Consider the following 12,409-nt stretch of genomic DNA (forward strand, 5'->3'; position numbering starts at 1 on the left):
TTCGTCAGTTCATGTTGCAGTCGCTAGCGTATCTATGGTGTAGTGGTTATCACGTCCGCTTTACACGCGGAAGGTCTCAGGTTCGAGCCATGATAGATACAAAGAAGGTTGATATTTTAGCGATATGTGGACGAGTGAATTGGAGGCTCTCGGTCTCGAAAATTTGCCCATTTTTAAAACAGTTTCATCGTATTTACGATGGCTATGACGGGTATCTATGGTGTAGTGGTTATCACGTCCGCCTAACACGCGGAAGGTCCCAGGTTCGAGCCCTGGTAGAAACATAATGTTCTTTTTTGACTTGTTGTTAGAACGAAACTTTCGGAGGTTTTTGGCAATTTTTTTAAATTGAAAAATGAAATGTTTTGGGTATCTATGGTGTAGTGGTTATCACGTCCGCCTAACACGCGGAAGGTCCCAGGTTCGAGCCCTGGTAGATACATAACGTCCTTTTTTGACTTGTTGTTAGAACGAAACTTTCGGAGGTTTTTGGCAATTTTTTTAAATTGAAAAGTGACATATTTTGGGTCCTTGGTAGTATAGTGCTGAGTATCACCGCCTGTTTTACGGAAGACCTGAGTTAAATTCCCCGCCGGGGAGGCATGACCGGCTTCAGTTTTTAAAGATTGCAGAAAATATTTTGGTGGCAATGAAACGGTTTCTTCTTAATACCAAAAATATCCGTTTTAAAGAAATCCACTGGTTCAGGCCTTGGTCAAAATGCAACCCTATCTCCAAGACCATTTTCGTCAGTTCATGTTGCAGTCGCTAGCGTATCTATGGTGTAGTGGTTATCACGTCCGCTTTACACGCGGAAGGTCTCAGGTTGAGCCCTGATAGATACATAGAAGGTTGATATTTTAGCGATATGTGGACGAGTGAATTGGAGGCTCTCGGTCTCGAAAATTTGCCCATTTTTAAAACGGTTTCATCGTATTTACGATGGCTATGACGGGTATCTATGGTGTAGTGGTTATCACGTCCGCCTAACACGCGGAAGGTCACAGGTTCGAGCCCTGGTAGATACATAATGTTCTTTTTTGACTTGTTGTTAGAACGAAACTTTCGGAGGTTTTTGGCAATTTTTTTAAATTGAAAAGTGACATATTTTGGGTCCTTGGTAGTATAGTGCTGAGTATCACCGCCTGTTTTACGGAAGACCTGAGTTAAATTCCCCGCCGGGGAGGCATGACCGGCTTCAGTTTTTAAAGATTGCAGAAAATATTTTGGTGGCAATGAAACGGTTTCTTCTTAATACCAAAAATATCCGTTTTAAAGAAATCCACTGGTTCAGGCCTTGGTCAAAATGCAACCCTATCTCCAAGACGATTTTCGTCAGTTCATGTTGCAGTCGCTAGCGTATCTATGGTGTAGTGGTTATCACGTCCTCTTTACACGCGGAAGGTCTCAGGTTCGAGCCCTGATAGATACAAAGAAGGTTGATATTTTAGCGATATGTGGACGAGTGAATTGGAGGCTATCGGTCTCAAAAATTTGCCCATTTTTAAAACAGTTTCATCGTATTTACGATGGCTATGACGGGTATCTATGGTGTAGTGGTTATCACGTCCGCCTAACACGCGGAAGGTCCCAGGTTCGAGCCCTGGTAGATACATAATGTTCTTTTTTGACTTGTTGTTAGAACGAAACTTTCGGAGGTTTTTGGCAATTTTTTTAAATTGAAAAGTGACATATTTTGGGTCCTTGGTAGTATAGTGCTGAGTATCACCGCCTGTTTTACGGAAGACCTGAGTTAAATTCCCCGCCGGGGAGGCATGACCGGCTTCAGTTTTTAAAGATTGCAGAAAATATTTTGGTGGCAATGAAACGGTTTCTTCTTAATACCAAAAATATCCGTTTTAAAGAAATCCACTGGTTCAGGCCTTGGTCAAAATGCAACCCTATCTCCAAGACCATTTTCGTCAGTTCATGTTGCAGTCGCTAGCGTATCTATGGTGTAGTGGTTATCACGTCCGCTTTACACGCGGAAGGTCTCAGGTTCGAGCCATGATAGATACAAAGAAGGTTGATATTTTAGCGATATGTGGACGAGTGAATTGGAGGCTCTCGGTCTCGAAAATTTGCCCATTTTTAAAACAGTTTCATCGTATTTACGATGGCTATGACGGGTATCTATGGTGTAGTGGTTATCACGTCCGCCTAACACGCGGAAGGTCCCAGGTTCGAGCCCTGGTAGAAACATAATGTTCTTTTTTGACTTGTTGTTAGAACGAAACTTTCGGAGGTTTTTGGCAATTTTTTTAAATTGAAAAATGAAATGTTTTGGGTATCTATGGTGTAGTGGTTATCACGTCCGCCTAACACGCGGAAGGTCCCAGGTTCGAGCCCTGGTAGATACATAACGTCCTTTTTTGACTTGTTGTTAGAACGAAACTTTCGGAGGTTTTTGGCAATTTTTTTAAATTGAAAAGTGACATATTTTGGGTCCTTGGTAGTATAGTGCTGAGTATCACCGCCTGTTTTACGGAAGACCTGAGTTAAATTCCCCGCCGGGGAGGCATGACCGGCTTCAGTTTTTAAAGATTGCAGAAAATATTTTGGTGGCAATGAAACGGTTTCTTCTTAATACCAAAAATATCCGTTTTAAAGAAATCCACTGGTTCAGGCCTTGGTCAAAATGCAACCCTATCTCCAAGACCATTTTCGTCAGTTCATGTTGCAGTCGCTAGCGTATCTATGGAATAGTGGTTATCACGTCCGCTTTACACGCGGAAGGTCTCAGGTTGAGCCCTGATAGATACATAGAAGGTTGATATTTTAGCGATATGTGGACGAGTGAATTGGAGGCTCTCGGTCTCGAAAATTTGCCCATTTTTAAAACGGTTTCATCGTATTTACGATGGCTATGACGGGTATCTATGGTGTAGTGGTTATCACGTCCGCCTAACACGCGGAAGGTCACAGGTTCGAGCCCTGGTAGATACATAATGTTCTTTTTTGACTTGTTGTTAGAACGAAACTTTCGGAGGTTTTTGGCAATTTTTTTAAATTGAAAAGTGACATATTTTGGGTCCTTGGTAGTATAGTGCTGAGTATCACCGCCTGTTTTACGGAAGACCTGAGTTAAATTCCCCGCCGGGGAGGCATGTGCGGCTTCAGTTTTTAAAGATTGCAGAAAATATTTTGGTGGCAATGAAACGGTTTCTTCTTAATACCAAAAATATCCGTTTTAAAGAAATCCACTGGTTCAGGCCTTGGTCAAAATGCAACCCTATCTCCAAGACGATTTTCGTCAGTTCATGTTGCAGTCGCTAGCGTTTCTATGGTGTAGTGGTTATCACGTCCGCTTTACACGCAGAAGGTCTCAGGTTCGATCCCTGATAGATACAAAGAAGGTTGATATTTTAGCGATATAAGGACGAGTGAATTGGAGGCTCTCGGTCTCGAAAATTTGCCCATTTTTAAAACAGTTTCATCGTATTTACGATGGCTATGACGGGTATCTATGGTGTAGTGGTTATCACGTCCGCCTAACACGCGGAAGGTCCCAGGTTCGAGCCCTGGTAGATACATAATGTTCTTTTTTGACTTGTTGTTAGAACGAAACTTTCGGAGGTTTTTGGCAATTTTTTTACATTGAAAAGTGACATATTTTGGGTCCTTGGTAGTATAGTGCTGAGTATCACCACCTGTTTTACGGAAGACCTGAGTTAAATTCCCCGCCGGGGAGGCATGACCGGCTTCAGTTTTTAAAGATTGCAGAAAATATTTTGGTGGCAATGAAACGGTTTCTTCTTAATACCAAAAATATCCGTTTTAAAGAAATCCACTGGTTCAGGCCTTGGTCAAAATGCAACCCTATCTCCAAGACCATTTTCGTCAGTTCATGTTGCAGTCGCTAGCGTATCTATGGAATAGTGGTTATCACGTCCGCTTTACACGCGGAAGGTCTCAGGTTGAGCCCTGATAGATACATAGAAGGTTGATATTTTAGCGATATGTGGACGAGTGAATTGGAGGCTCTCGGTCTCGAAAATTTGCCCATTTTTAAAACGGTTTCATCGTATTTACGATGGCTATGACGGGTATCTATGGTGTAGTGGTTATCACGTCCGCCTAACACGCGGAAGGTCACAGGTTCGAGCCCTGGTAGATACATAATGTTCTTTTTTGACTTGTTGTTAGAACGAAACTTTCGGAGGTTTTTGGCAATTTTTTTAAATTGAAAAGTGACATATTTTGGGTCCTTGGTAGTATAGTGCTGAGTATCACCGCCTGTTTTACGGAAGACCTGAGTTAAATTCCCCGCCGGGGAGGCATGTGCGGCTTCAGTTTTTAAAGATTGCAGAAAATATTTTGGTGGCAATGAAACGGTTTCTTCTTAATACCAAAAATATCCGTTTTAAAGAAATCCACTGGTTCAGGCCTTGGTCAAAATGCAACCCTATCTCCAAGACGATTTTCGTCAGTTCATGTTGCAGTCGCTAGCGTTTCTATGGTGTAGTGGTTATCACGTCCGCTTTACACGCAGAAGGTCTCAGGTTCGATCCCTGATAGATACAAAGAAGGTTGATATTTTAGCGATATAAGGACGAGTGAATTGGAGGCTCTCGGTCTCGAAAATTTGCCCATTTTTAAAACAGTTTCATCGTATTTACGATGGCTATGACGGGTATCTATGGTGTAGTGGTTATCACGTCCGCCTAACACGCGGAAGGTCCCAGGTTCGAGCCCTGGTAGATACATAATGTTCTTTTTTGACTTGTTGTTAGAACGAAACTTTCGGAGGTTTTTGGCAATTTTTTTACATTGAAAAGTGACATATTTTGGGTCCTTGGTAGTATAGTGCTGAGTATCACCACCTGTTTTACGGAAGACCTGAGTTAAATTCCCCGCCGGGGAGGCATGACCGGCTTCAGTTTTTAAAGATTGCAGAAAATATTTTGGTGGCAATGAAACGGTTTCTTCTTAATACCAAAAATATCCGTTTTAAAGAAATCCACTGGTTCAGGCCTTGGTCAAAATGCAACCCTATCTCCAAGACCATTTTCGTCAGTTCATGTTGCAGTCGCTAGCGTATCTATGGTGTAGTGGTTATCACGTCCGCTTTACACGCGGAAGGTCTCAGGTTGAGCCCTGATAGGTACATAGAAGGTTGATATTTTAGCGATATGTGGACGAGTGAATTGGAGGCTCTCGGTCTCGAAAATTTGCCCATTTTTAAAACGGTTTCATCGTATTTACGATGGCCTAACACGCGGAAGGTCCCAGGTTCGAGCCCTGGTAGATACATAATGTTCTTTTTTGACTTGTTGTTAGAACGAAACTTTCGGAGGTTTTTGGCAATTTTTTTAAATTGAAAAGTGAAATGTTTTGGGTATCTATGGTGTAGTGGTTATCACGTCCGCCTAACACGCGGAAGGTCCCAGGTTCGAGCCCTGGTAGATACATAATGTTCTTTTTTGACTTGTTGTTAGAACGAAACTTTCGGAGGTTTTTGGCAATTTTTTTAAATTGAAAAGTGACATATTTTGGATCCTTGGTAGTATAGTGCTGAGTATCACCGCCTGTTTTACGGAAGACCTGAGTTAAATTCCCCGCCGGGGAGGCATGACCGGCTTCAGTTTTTAAAGATTGCAGAAAATATTTTGGTGGCAATGAAACGGTTTCTTCTTAATACCAAAAATATCCGTTTTAAAGAAATCCACTGGTTCTGGCCTTGGTCAAAATGCAACCCTATCTCCAAGACGATTTTCGTCAGTTCATGTTGCAGTCGCTAGCGTATCTATGGTGTAGTGGTTATCACGTCCGCTTTACACGCGGAAGGTCTCAGTTTCGAGCCCTGATAGATACAAAGAAGGTTGATATTTTAGCGATATGTGGACGAGTGAATTGGAGGCTCTCGGTCTTGAAAATTTGCCCATTTTTAAAACGGTTTCATCGTATTTACGATGGCTATGACGGGTATCTATGGTGTAGTGGTTATCACGTCCGCCTAACACGCGGAAGGTCCCAGGTTCGAGCCCTGGTAGATACATAATGTTCTTTTTTGACTTGTTGTTAGAACGAAACTTTCGGAGGTTTTTGGCAATTTTTTTAAATTGAAAAGTGACATATTTTGGGTCCTTGGTAGTATAGTGCTGAGTATCACCGCCTGTTTTACGGAAGACCTGAGTTAAATTCCCCGCCGGGGAGGCCTGTGCGGCTTCAGTTTTTAAAGATTGCAGAAAATATTTTGGTGGCAATGAAACGGTTTCTTATTAATACCAAAAATATCCGTTTTAAAGAAATCCACTGGTTCAGGCCTTGGTCAAAATGCAACCCTATCTCCAAGACCATTTTCGTCAGTTCATGTTGCAGTCGCTAGCATATCTATGGTGTAGTGGTTATCACGTCCGCTTTACACGCGGAAGGTCTCAGGTTCGAGCCCTGATAGATACAAAGAAGGTTGATATTTTAGCGATATGTGGACGAGTGAATTGAAGGCTCTCGGTCTCGAAAATTTGCCCATTTTTAAAACGGTTTCATCGTATTTACGATGGCTATGACGGGTATCTTTGGTGTAGTGGTTATCACGTCCGCCTAACACGCGGAAGGTCCCAGGTTCGAGCCCTGGTAGATACATAATGTTCTTTTTTGACTTGTTGTTAGAACGAAACTTTCGGAGGTTTTTGGCAATTTTTTTAAATTGAAAAGTGAAATGTTTTGGGTATCTATGGTGTAGTGGTTATCACGTCCGCCTAACACGCGGAAGGTCCCAGGTTCGAGCCCTGGTAGATACATAATGTTATTTTTGACTTGTTGTTAGAACGAAACTTTCGGAGGTTTTTGGCAATTTTTTTAAATTGAAAAGTGACATAATTTGGGTCCTTGGTAGTATAGTGCTGAGTATCACCGCCTGTTTTACGGAAGACCTGAGTTAAATTCCCCGCCGGGGAGGCATGACCGGCTTCAGTTTTTAAAGATTGCAGAAAATATTTTGGTGGCAATGAAACGGTTTCTTCTTAATACCAAAAATATCCGTTTTAAAGAAATCCACTGGTTCAGGCCTTGGTCAAAATGCAACCCTATCTCCAAGACCATTTTCGTCAGTTCATGTTGCAGTCGCTAGCGTATCTATGGTGTAGTGGTTATCACGTCCGCTTTACACGCGGAAGGTCTCAGGTTCGAGCCCTGATAGATACAAAGAAGGTTGATATTTTAGCGATATATGGACGAGTGAATTGGAGGCTCTCGATCTCGAAAATTTGCCCATTTTTAAAACAGTTTCATCGTATTTACGATGGCTATGACGGGTATCTATGGTGTAGTGGTTATCACGTCCGCCTAACACGCGGAAGGTCCCAGGTTCGAGCGCTGGTAGATACATAATGTTTTTTTTTGACTTGTTGTTAGAACGAAACTTTCGGAGGTTTTTGGCAATTTTTTTAAATTGAAAAGTGACATATTTTGGGTCCTTGGTAGTATAGTGCTGAGTATCACCGCCTGTTTTACGGAAGACCTGAGTTAAATTCCCCGCCGGGGAGGCATGACCGGCTTCAGTTTTTAAAGATTGCAGAAAATATTTTGGTGGCAATGAAACGGTTTCTTCTTAATACCAAAAATATCCGTTTTAAAGAAATCCACTGGTTCTGGCCTTGGTCAAAATGCAACCCTATCTCCAAGACGATTTTCGTCAGTTCATGTTGCAGTCGCTAGCGTATCTATGGTGTAGTGGTTATCACGTCCGCTTTACACGCGGAAGGTCTCAGTTTCGAGCCCTGATAGATACAAAGAAGGTTGATATTTTAGCGATATGTGGACGAGTGAATTGGAGGCTCTCGGTCTTGAAAATTTGCCCATTTTTAAAACGGTTTCATCGTATTTACGATGGCTATGACGGGTATCTATGGTGTAGTGGTTATCACGTCCGCCTAACACGCGGAAGGTCCCAGGTTCGAGCCCTGGTAGATACATAATGTTCTTTTTTGACTTGTTGTTAGAACGAAACTTTCGGAGGTTTTTGGCAATTTTTTTAAATTGAAAAGTGACATATTTTGGGTCCTTGGTAGTATAGTGCTGAGTATCACCGCCTGTTTTACGGAAGACCTGAGTTAAATTCCCCGCCGGGGAGGCCTGTGCGGCTTCAGTTTTTAAAGATTGCAGAAAATATTTTGGTGGCAATGAAACGGTTTCTTATTAATACCAAAAATATCCGTTTTAAAGAAATCCACTGGTTCAGGCCTTGGTCAAAATGCAACCCTATCTCCAAGACGATTTTCGTCAGTTCATGTTGCAGTCGCTAGCGTATCTATGGTGTAGTGGTTATCACGTCCGCTTTATACGCGGAAGGTCTCAGGTTCGAGCCCTGATAGATACAAAGAAGGTTGATATTTTAGCGATATATGGACGAGTGAATTGGAGGCTCTCGGTCTCGAAAATTTGCCCATTTTTAAAACAGTTTCATCGTATTTACGATGGCTATGACGGGTATCTATAATGTAGTGGTTATCACGTCCGCCTAACACGCGGAAGGTCCCAGGTTCGAGCCCTGGTAGATACATAATGTTCTTTTTTGACTTGTTGTTAGAACGAAACTTTCGGAGGTTTTTGGCAATTTTTTTAAATTGAAAAGTGACATATTTTGGGTCCTTGGTAGTATAGTGCTGAGTATCACCGCCTGTTTTACGGAAGACCTGAGTTAAATTCCCCGCCGGGGAGGCATGACCGGCTTCAGTTTTTAAAGATTGCAGAAAATATTTTGGTGGCAATGAAACGGTTTCTTCTTAATACCAAAAATATCCGTTTTAAAGAAATCCACTGGTTCAGGCCTTGGTCAAAATGCAACCCTATCTCCAAGACCATTTTCGTCAGTTCATGTTGCAGTCGCTAGCGTATCTATGGTGTAGTGGTTATCACGTCCGCTTTACACGCGGAAGTCTCAGGTTCGAGCCCTGATAGATACAAAGAAGGTTGATATTTGAGCGATATGTGGACGAGTGAATTGGAGGCTCTCGGTCTCGAAAATTTGCCCATTTTTAAAACAGTTTCATCGTATTTACGATGGCTATGACGGGTATCTATGGTGTAGTGGTTATCACGTCCGCCTAACACGCGGAAGGTCCCAGGTTCGAGCCCTGGTAGATACATAATGTTCTTTTTTGACTTGTTGTTAGAACGAAACTTTCGGAGGTTTTTGGCAATTTTTTTAAATTGAAAAGTGACATATTTTGGGTCCTTGGTAGTATAGTGCTGAGTATCACCGCCTGTTTTACGGAAGACCTGAGTTAAATTCCCCGCCGGGGAGGCATGACCGGCTTCAGTTTTTAAAGATTGCAGAAAATATTTTGGTGGCAATGAAAAGGTTTCTTCTTAATACCAAAAATATCCGTTTTAAAGAAATCCACTGGTTCAGGCCTTGGTCAAAATGCAACCCTATCTCCAAGACCATTTTCGTCAGTTCATGTTGCAGTCGCTAGCGTATCTATGGTGTAGTGGTTATCACGTCCGCTTTACACGCGGAAGGTCTCAGGTTGAGCCCTGATAGGTACATAGAAGGTTGATATTTTAGCGATATGTGGACGAGTGAATTGGAGGCTCTCGGCCTCGAAAATTTGCCCATTTTTAAAACGGTTTCATCGTATTTACGATGGCCTAACACGCGGAAGGTCCCAGGTTCGAGCCCTGGTAGATACATAATGTTCTTTTTTGACTTGTTGTTAGAACGAAACTTTCGGAGGTTTTTGGCAATTTTTTTAAATTGAAAAGTGAAATGTTTTGGGTATCTATGGTGTAGTGGTTATCACGTCCGCCTTACACGCGGAAGGTCCCAGGTTCGAGCCCTGGTAGATACATAATGTTCTTTTTTGACTTGTTGTTAGAACGAAACTTTCGGAGGTTTTTGGCAATTTTTTTAAATTGAAAAGTGACATATTTTGGGTCCTTGGTAGTATAGTGCTGAGTATCACCGCCTGTTTTACGGAAGACCTGAGTTAAATTCCCCGCCGGGGAGGCATGACCGGCTTCAGTTTTTAAAGATTGCAGAAAATATTTTGGTGGCAATGAAACGGTTTCTTCTTAATACCAAAAATATCCGTTTTAAAGAAATCCACTGGTTCAGGCCTTGGTCAAAATGCAACCCTATCTCCAAGACCATTTTCGTCAGTTCATGTTGCAGTCGCTAGCGTATCTATGGTGTAGTGGTTATCACGTCCGCTTTACACGCGGAAGGTCTCAGGTTGAGCCCTGATAGGTACATAGAAGGTTGATATTTTAGCGATATGTGGACGAGTGAATTGGAGGCTCTCGGTCTCGAAAATTTGCCCATTTTTAAAACGGTTTCATCGTATTTACGATGGCCTAACACGCGGAAGGTCCCAGGTTCGAGCCCTGGTAGATACATAATGTTCTTTTTTGACTTGTTGTTAGAACGAAACTTTCGGAGGTTTTTGGCAATTTTTTTAAATTGAAAAGTGAAATGTTTTGGGTATCTATGGTGTAGTGGTTATCACGTCCGCCTTACACGCGGAAGGTCCCAGGTTCGAGCCCTGGTAGATACATAATGTTCTTTTTTGACTTGTTGTTAGAACGAAACTTTCGGAGGTTTTTGGCAATTTTTTTAAATTGAAAAGTGACATATTTTGGGTCCTTGGTAGTATAGTGCTGAGTATCACCGCCTGTTTTACGGAAGACCTGAGTTAAATTCCCCGCCGGGGAGGCATGACCGGCTTCAGTTTTTAAAGATTGCAGAAAATATTTTGGTGGCAATGAAACGGTTTCTTCTTAATACCAAAAATATCCGTTTTAAAGAAATCCACTGGTTCAGGCCTTGGTCAAAATGCAACCCTATCTCCAAGACCATTTTCGTCAGTTCATGTTGCAGTCGCTAGCGTATCTATGGTGTAGTGGTTATCACGTCCGCTTTACACGCGGAAGGTCTCAGGTTGAGCCCTGATAGGTACATAGAAGGTTGATATTTTAGCGATATGTGGACGAGTGAATTGGAGGCTCTCGGTCTCGAAAATTTGCCCATTTTTAAAACGGTTTCATCGTATTTACGATGGCCTAACACGCGGAAGGTCCCAGGTTCGAGCCCTGGTAGATACATAATGTTCTTTTTTGACTTGTTGTTAGAACGAAACTTTCGGAGGTTTTTGGCAATTTTTTTAAATTGAAAAGTGAAATGTTTTGGGTATCTATGGTGTAGTGGTTATCACGTCCGCCTAACACGCGGAAGGTCCCAGGTTCGAGCCCTGGTAGATACATAATGTTCTTTTTTGACTTGTTGTTAGAACGAAACTTTCGGAGGTTTTTGGCAATTTTTTTAAATTGAAAAGTGACATATTTTGGGTCCTTGGTAGTATAGTGCTGAGTATCACCGCCTGTTTTACGGAAGACCTGAGTTAAATTCCCCGCCGGGGAGGCATGACCGGCTTCAGTTTTTAAAGATTGCAGAAAATATTTTGGTGGCAATGAAACGGTTTCTTCTTAATACCAAAAATATCCGTTTTAAAGAAATCCACTGGTTCAGGCCTTGGTCAAAATGCAACCCTATCTCCAAGACCATTTTCGTCAGTTCATGTTGCAGTCGCTAGCGTATCTATGGTGTAGTGGTTATCACGTCCGATTTACACGCGGAAGGTCTCAGGTTGAGCCCTGATAGGTACATAGAAGGTTGATATTTTAGCGATATGTGGACGAGTGAATTGGAGGCTCTCGGTCTCGAAAATTTGCCCATTTTTAAAACGGTTTCATCGTATTTACGATGGCCTAACACGCGGAAGGTCCCAGGTTCGAGCCCTGGTAGATACATAATGTTCTTTTTTGACTTGTTGTTAGAACGAAACTTTCGGAGGTTTTTGGCAATTTTTTTAAATTGAAAAGTGAAATGTTTTGGGTATCTATGGTGTAGTGGTTATCACGTCCGCCTAACACGCGGAAGGTCCCAGGTTCGAGCCCTGGTAGATACATAATGTTCTTTTTTGACTTGTTGTTAGAACGAAACTTTCGGAGGTTTTTGGCAATTTTTTTAAATTGAAAAGTGACATATTTTGGGTCCTTGGTAGTATAGTGCTGAGTATCACCGCCTGTTTTACGGAAGACCTGAGTTAAATTCCCCGCCGGGGAGGCATGACCGGCTTCAGTTTTTAAAGATTGCAGAAAATATTTTGGTGGCAATGAAACGGTTTCTTCTTAATACCAAAAATATCCGTTTTAAAGAAATCCACTGGTTCAGGCCTTGGTCAAAATGCAACCCTATCTCCAAGACGATTTTCGTCAGTTCATGTTGCAGTCGCTAGCGTATCTATGATGTAGTGGTTATCACGTCCTCTTTACACGCGGAAGGTCTCAGGTTCGAGCCCTGATAGATACAAAGAAGGTTGATATTTTAGCGATATGTGGACGAGTGAATTGGAGGCTCTCGGTCTCGAAAATTTGCCCATTTTTAAAACAGTTTCATCGTATTTAC

The 12,409-nt window shown here is 42.1% G+C and overlaps 26 non-coding genes across 26 annotated transcripts; all 26 read left to right on the forward strand.

The window, feature by feature from the left end:
* Nucleotides 1-28: 28 nt before the first annotated feature.
* On the forward strand, nucleotides 29-101 carry TRNAV-UAC (transfer RNA valine (anticodon UAC)). Its single transcript has one exon. It is a non-coding gene; the product is annotated as a tRNA-Val (tRNA).
* Nucleotides 102-369: 268 nt separating this feature from the next.
* On the forward strand, nucleotides 370-442 carry TRNAV-AAC (transfer RNA valine (anticodon AAC)). The gene has a single exon. It is a non-coding gene; the product is annotated as a tRNA-Val (tRNA).
* Nucleotides 443-1,542: 1,100 nt separating this feature from the next.
* TRNAV-AAC (transfer RNA valine (anticodon AAC)) lies at nucleotides 1,543-1,615 on the forward strand. Its single transcript has one exon. It is a non-coding gene; the product is annotated as a tRNA-Val (tRNA).
* Nucleotides 1,616-1,946: 331 nt separating this feature from the next.
* TRNAV-UAC (transfer RNA valine (anticodon UAC)) lies at nucleotides 1,947-2,019 on the forward strand. Its single transcript has one exon. It is a non-coding gene; the product is annotated as a tRNA-Val (tRNA).
* A 268-nt stretch (nucleotides 2,020-2,287) lies between these two features.
* On the forward strand, nucleotides 2,288-2,360 carry TRNAV-AAC (transfer RNA valine (anticodon AAC)). Its single transcript has one exon. It is a non-coding gene; the product is annotated as a tRNA-Val (tRNA).
* A 1,100-nt stretch (nucleotides 2,361-3,460) lies between these two features.
* Nucleotides 3,461-3,533, forward strand: TRNAV-AAC (transfer RNA valine (anticodon AAC)). Its single transcript has one exon. It is a non-coding gene; the product is annotated as a tRNA-Val (tRNA).
* A 1,100-nt stretch (nucleotides 3,534-4,633) lies between these two features.
* TRNAV-AAC (transfer RNA valine (anticodon AAC)) lies at nucleotides 4,634-4,706 on the forward strand. Its single transcript has one exon. It is a non-coding gene; the product is annotated as a tRNA-Val (tRNA).
* A 331-nt stretch (nucleotides 4,707-5,037) lies between these two features.
* On the forward strand, nucleotides 5,038-5,253 carry TRNAV-UAC (transfer RNA valine (anticodon UAC)). The gene is made up of 2 exons: nucleotides 5,038-5,074; nucleotides 5,218-5,253. It is a non-coding gene; the product is annotated as a tRNA-Val (tRNA).
* Nucleotides 5,254-5,338: 85 nt separating this feature from the next.
* TRNAV-AAC (transfer RNA valine (anticodon AAC)) lies at nucleotides 5,339-5,411 on the forward strand. The gene has a single exon. It is a non-coding gene; the product is annotated as a tRNA-Val (tRNA).
* Nucleotides 5,412-5,742: 331 nt separating this feature from the next.
* Nucleotides 5,743-5,815, forward strand: TRNAV-UAC (transfer RNA valine (anticodon UAC)). Its single transcript has one exon. It is a non-coding gene; the product is annotated as a tRNA-Val (tRNA).
* Nucleotides 5,816-5,925: 110 nt separating this feature from the next.
* On the forward strand, nucleotides 5,926-5,998 carry TRNAV-AAC (transfer RNA valine (anticodon AAC)). The gene has a single exon. It is a non-coding gene; the product is annotated as a tRNA-Val (tRNA).
* A 331-nt stretch (nucleotides 5,999-6,329) lies between these two features.
* TRNAV-UAC (transfer RNA valine (anticodon UAC)) lies at nucleotides 6,330-6,402 on the forward strand. The gene has a single exon. It is a non-coding gene; the product is annotated as a tRNA-Val (tRNA).
* A 268-nt stretch (nucleotides 6,403-6,670) lies between these two features.
* Nucleotides 6,671-6,743, forward strand: TRNAV-AAC (transfer RNA valine (anticodon AAC)). The gene has a single exon. It is a non-coding gene; the product is annotated as a tRNA-Val (tRNA).
* A 330-nt stretch (nucleotides 6,744-7,073) lies between these two features.
* On the forward strand, nucleotides 7,074-7,146 carry TRNAV-UAC (transfer RNA valine (anticodon UAC)). The gene has a single exon. It is a non-coding gene; the product is annotated as a tRNA-Val (tRNA).
* A 514-nt stretch (nucleotides 7,147-7,660) lies between these two features.
* On the forward strand, nucleotides 7,661-7,733 carry TRNAV-UAC (transfer RNA valine (anticodon UAC)). The gene has a single exon. It is a non-coding gene; the product is annotated as a tRNA-Val (tRNA).
* Nucleotides 7,734-7,843: 110 nt separating this feature from the next.
* Nucleotides 7,844-7,916, forward strand: TRNAV-AAC (transfer RNA valine (anticodon AAC)). The gene has a single exon. It is a non-coding gene; the product is annotated as a tRNA-Val (tRNA).
* Nucleotides 7,917-8,247: 331 nt separating this feature from the next.
* TRNAI-UAU (transfer RNA isoleucine (anticodon UAU)) lies at nucleotides 8,248-8,320 on the forward strand. Its single transcript has one exon. It is a non-coding gene; the product is annotated as a tRNA-Ile (tRNA).
* Nucleotides 8,321-8,834: 514 nt separating this feature from the next.
* On the forward strand, nucleotides 8,835-8,906 carry TRNAV-UAC (transfer RNA valine (anticodon UAC)). The gene has a single exon. It is a non-coding gene; the product is annotated as a tRNA-Val (tRNA).
* A 110-nt stretch (nucleotides 8,907-9,016) lies between these two features.
* Nucleotides 9,017-9,089, forward strand: TRNAV-AAC (transfer RNA valine (anticodon AAC)). Its single transcript has one exon. It is a non-coding gene; the product is annotated as a tRNA-Val (tRNA).
* Nucleotides 9,090-9,420: 331 nt separating this feature from the next.
* TRNAV-UAC (transfer RNA valine (anticodon UAC)) lies at nucleotides 9,421-9,636 on the forward strand. Its single transcript has 2 exons — nucleotides 9,421-9,457; nucleotides 9,601-9,636. It is a non-coding gene; the product is annotated as a tRNA-Val (tRNA).
* An 85-nt stretch (nucleotides 9,637-9,721) lies between these two features.
* On the forward strand, nucleotides 9,722-9,794 carry TRNAV-UAC (transfer RNA valine (anticodon UAC)). The gene has a single exon. It is a non-coding gene; the product is annotated as a tRNA-Val (tRNA).
* A 331-nt stretch (nucleotides 9,795-10,125) lies between these two features.
* On the forward strand, nucleotides 10,126-10,341 carry TRNAV-UAC (transfer RNA valine (anticodon UAC)). The gene is made up of 2 exons: nucleotides 10,126-10,162; nucleotides 10,306-10,341. It is a non-coding gene; the product is annotated as a tRNA-Val (tRNA).
* Nucleotides 10,342-10,426: 85 nt separating this feature from the next.
* Nucleotides 10,427-10,499, forward strand: TRNAV-UAC (transfer RNA valine (anticodon UAC)). Its single transcript has one exon. It is a non-coding gene; the product is annotated as a tRNA-Val (tRNA).
* Nucleotides 10,500-10,830: 331 nt separating this feature from the next.
* On the forward strand, nucleotides 10,831-11,046 carry TRNAV-UAC (transfer RNA valine (anticodon UAC)). Its single transcript has 2 exons — nucleotides 10,831-10,867; nucleotides 11,011-11,046. It is a non-coding gene; the product is annotated as a tRNA-Val (tRNA).
* Nucleotides 11,047-11,131: 85 nt separating this feature from the next.
* On the forward strand, nucleotides 11,132-11,204 carry TRNAV-AAC (transfer RNA valine (anticodon AAC)). Its single transcript has one exon. It is a non-coding gene; the product is annotated as a tRNA-Val (tRNA).
* Nucleotides 11,205-11,836: 632 nt separating this feature from the next.
* Nucleotides 11,837-11,909, forward strand: TRNAV-AAC (transfer RNA valine (anticodon AAC)). The gene has a single exon. It is a non-coding gene; the product is annotated as a tRNA-Val (tRNA).
* Nucleotides 11,910-12,409: the final 500 nt, after the last annotated feature.

This window comes from Leiobunum rupestre, chromosome 3 (assembly GCF_980474605.1).
Source record: "Leiobunum rupestre chromosome 3, qqLeiRupe1.1.hap1, whole genome shotgun sequence".
NCBI lineage: Eukaryota > Metazoa > Arthropoda > Arachnida > Opiliones > Sclerosomatidae > Leiobunum > Leiobunum rupestre.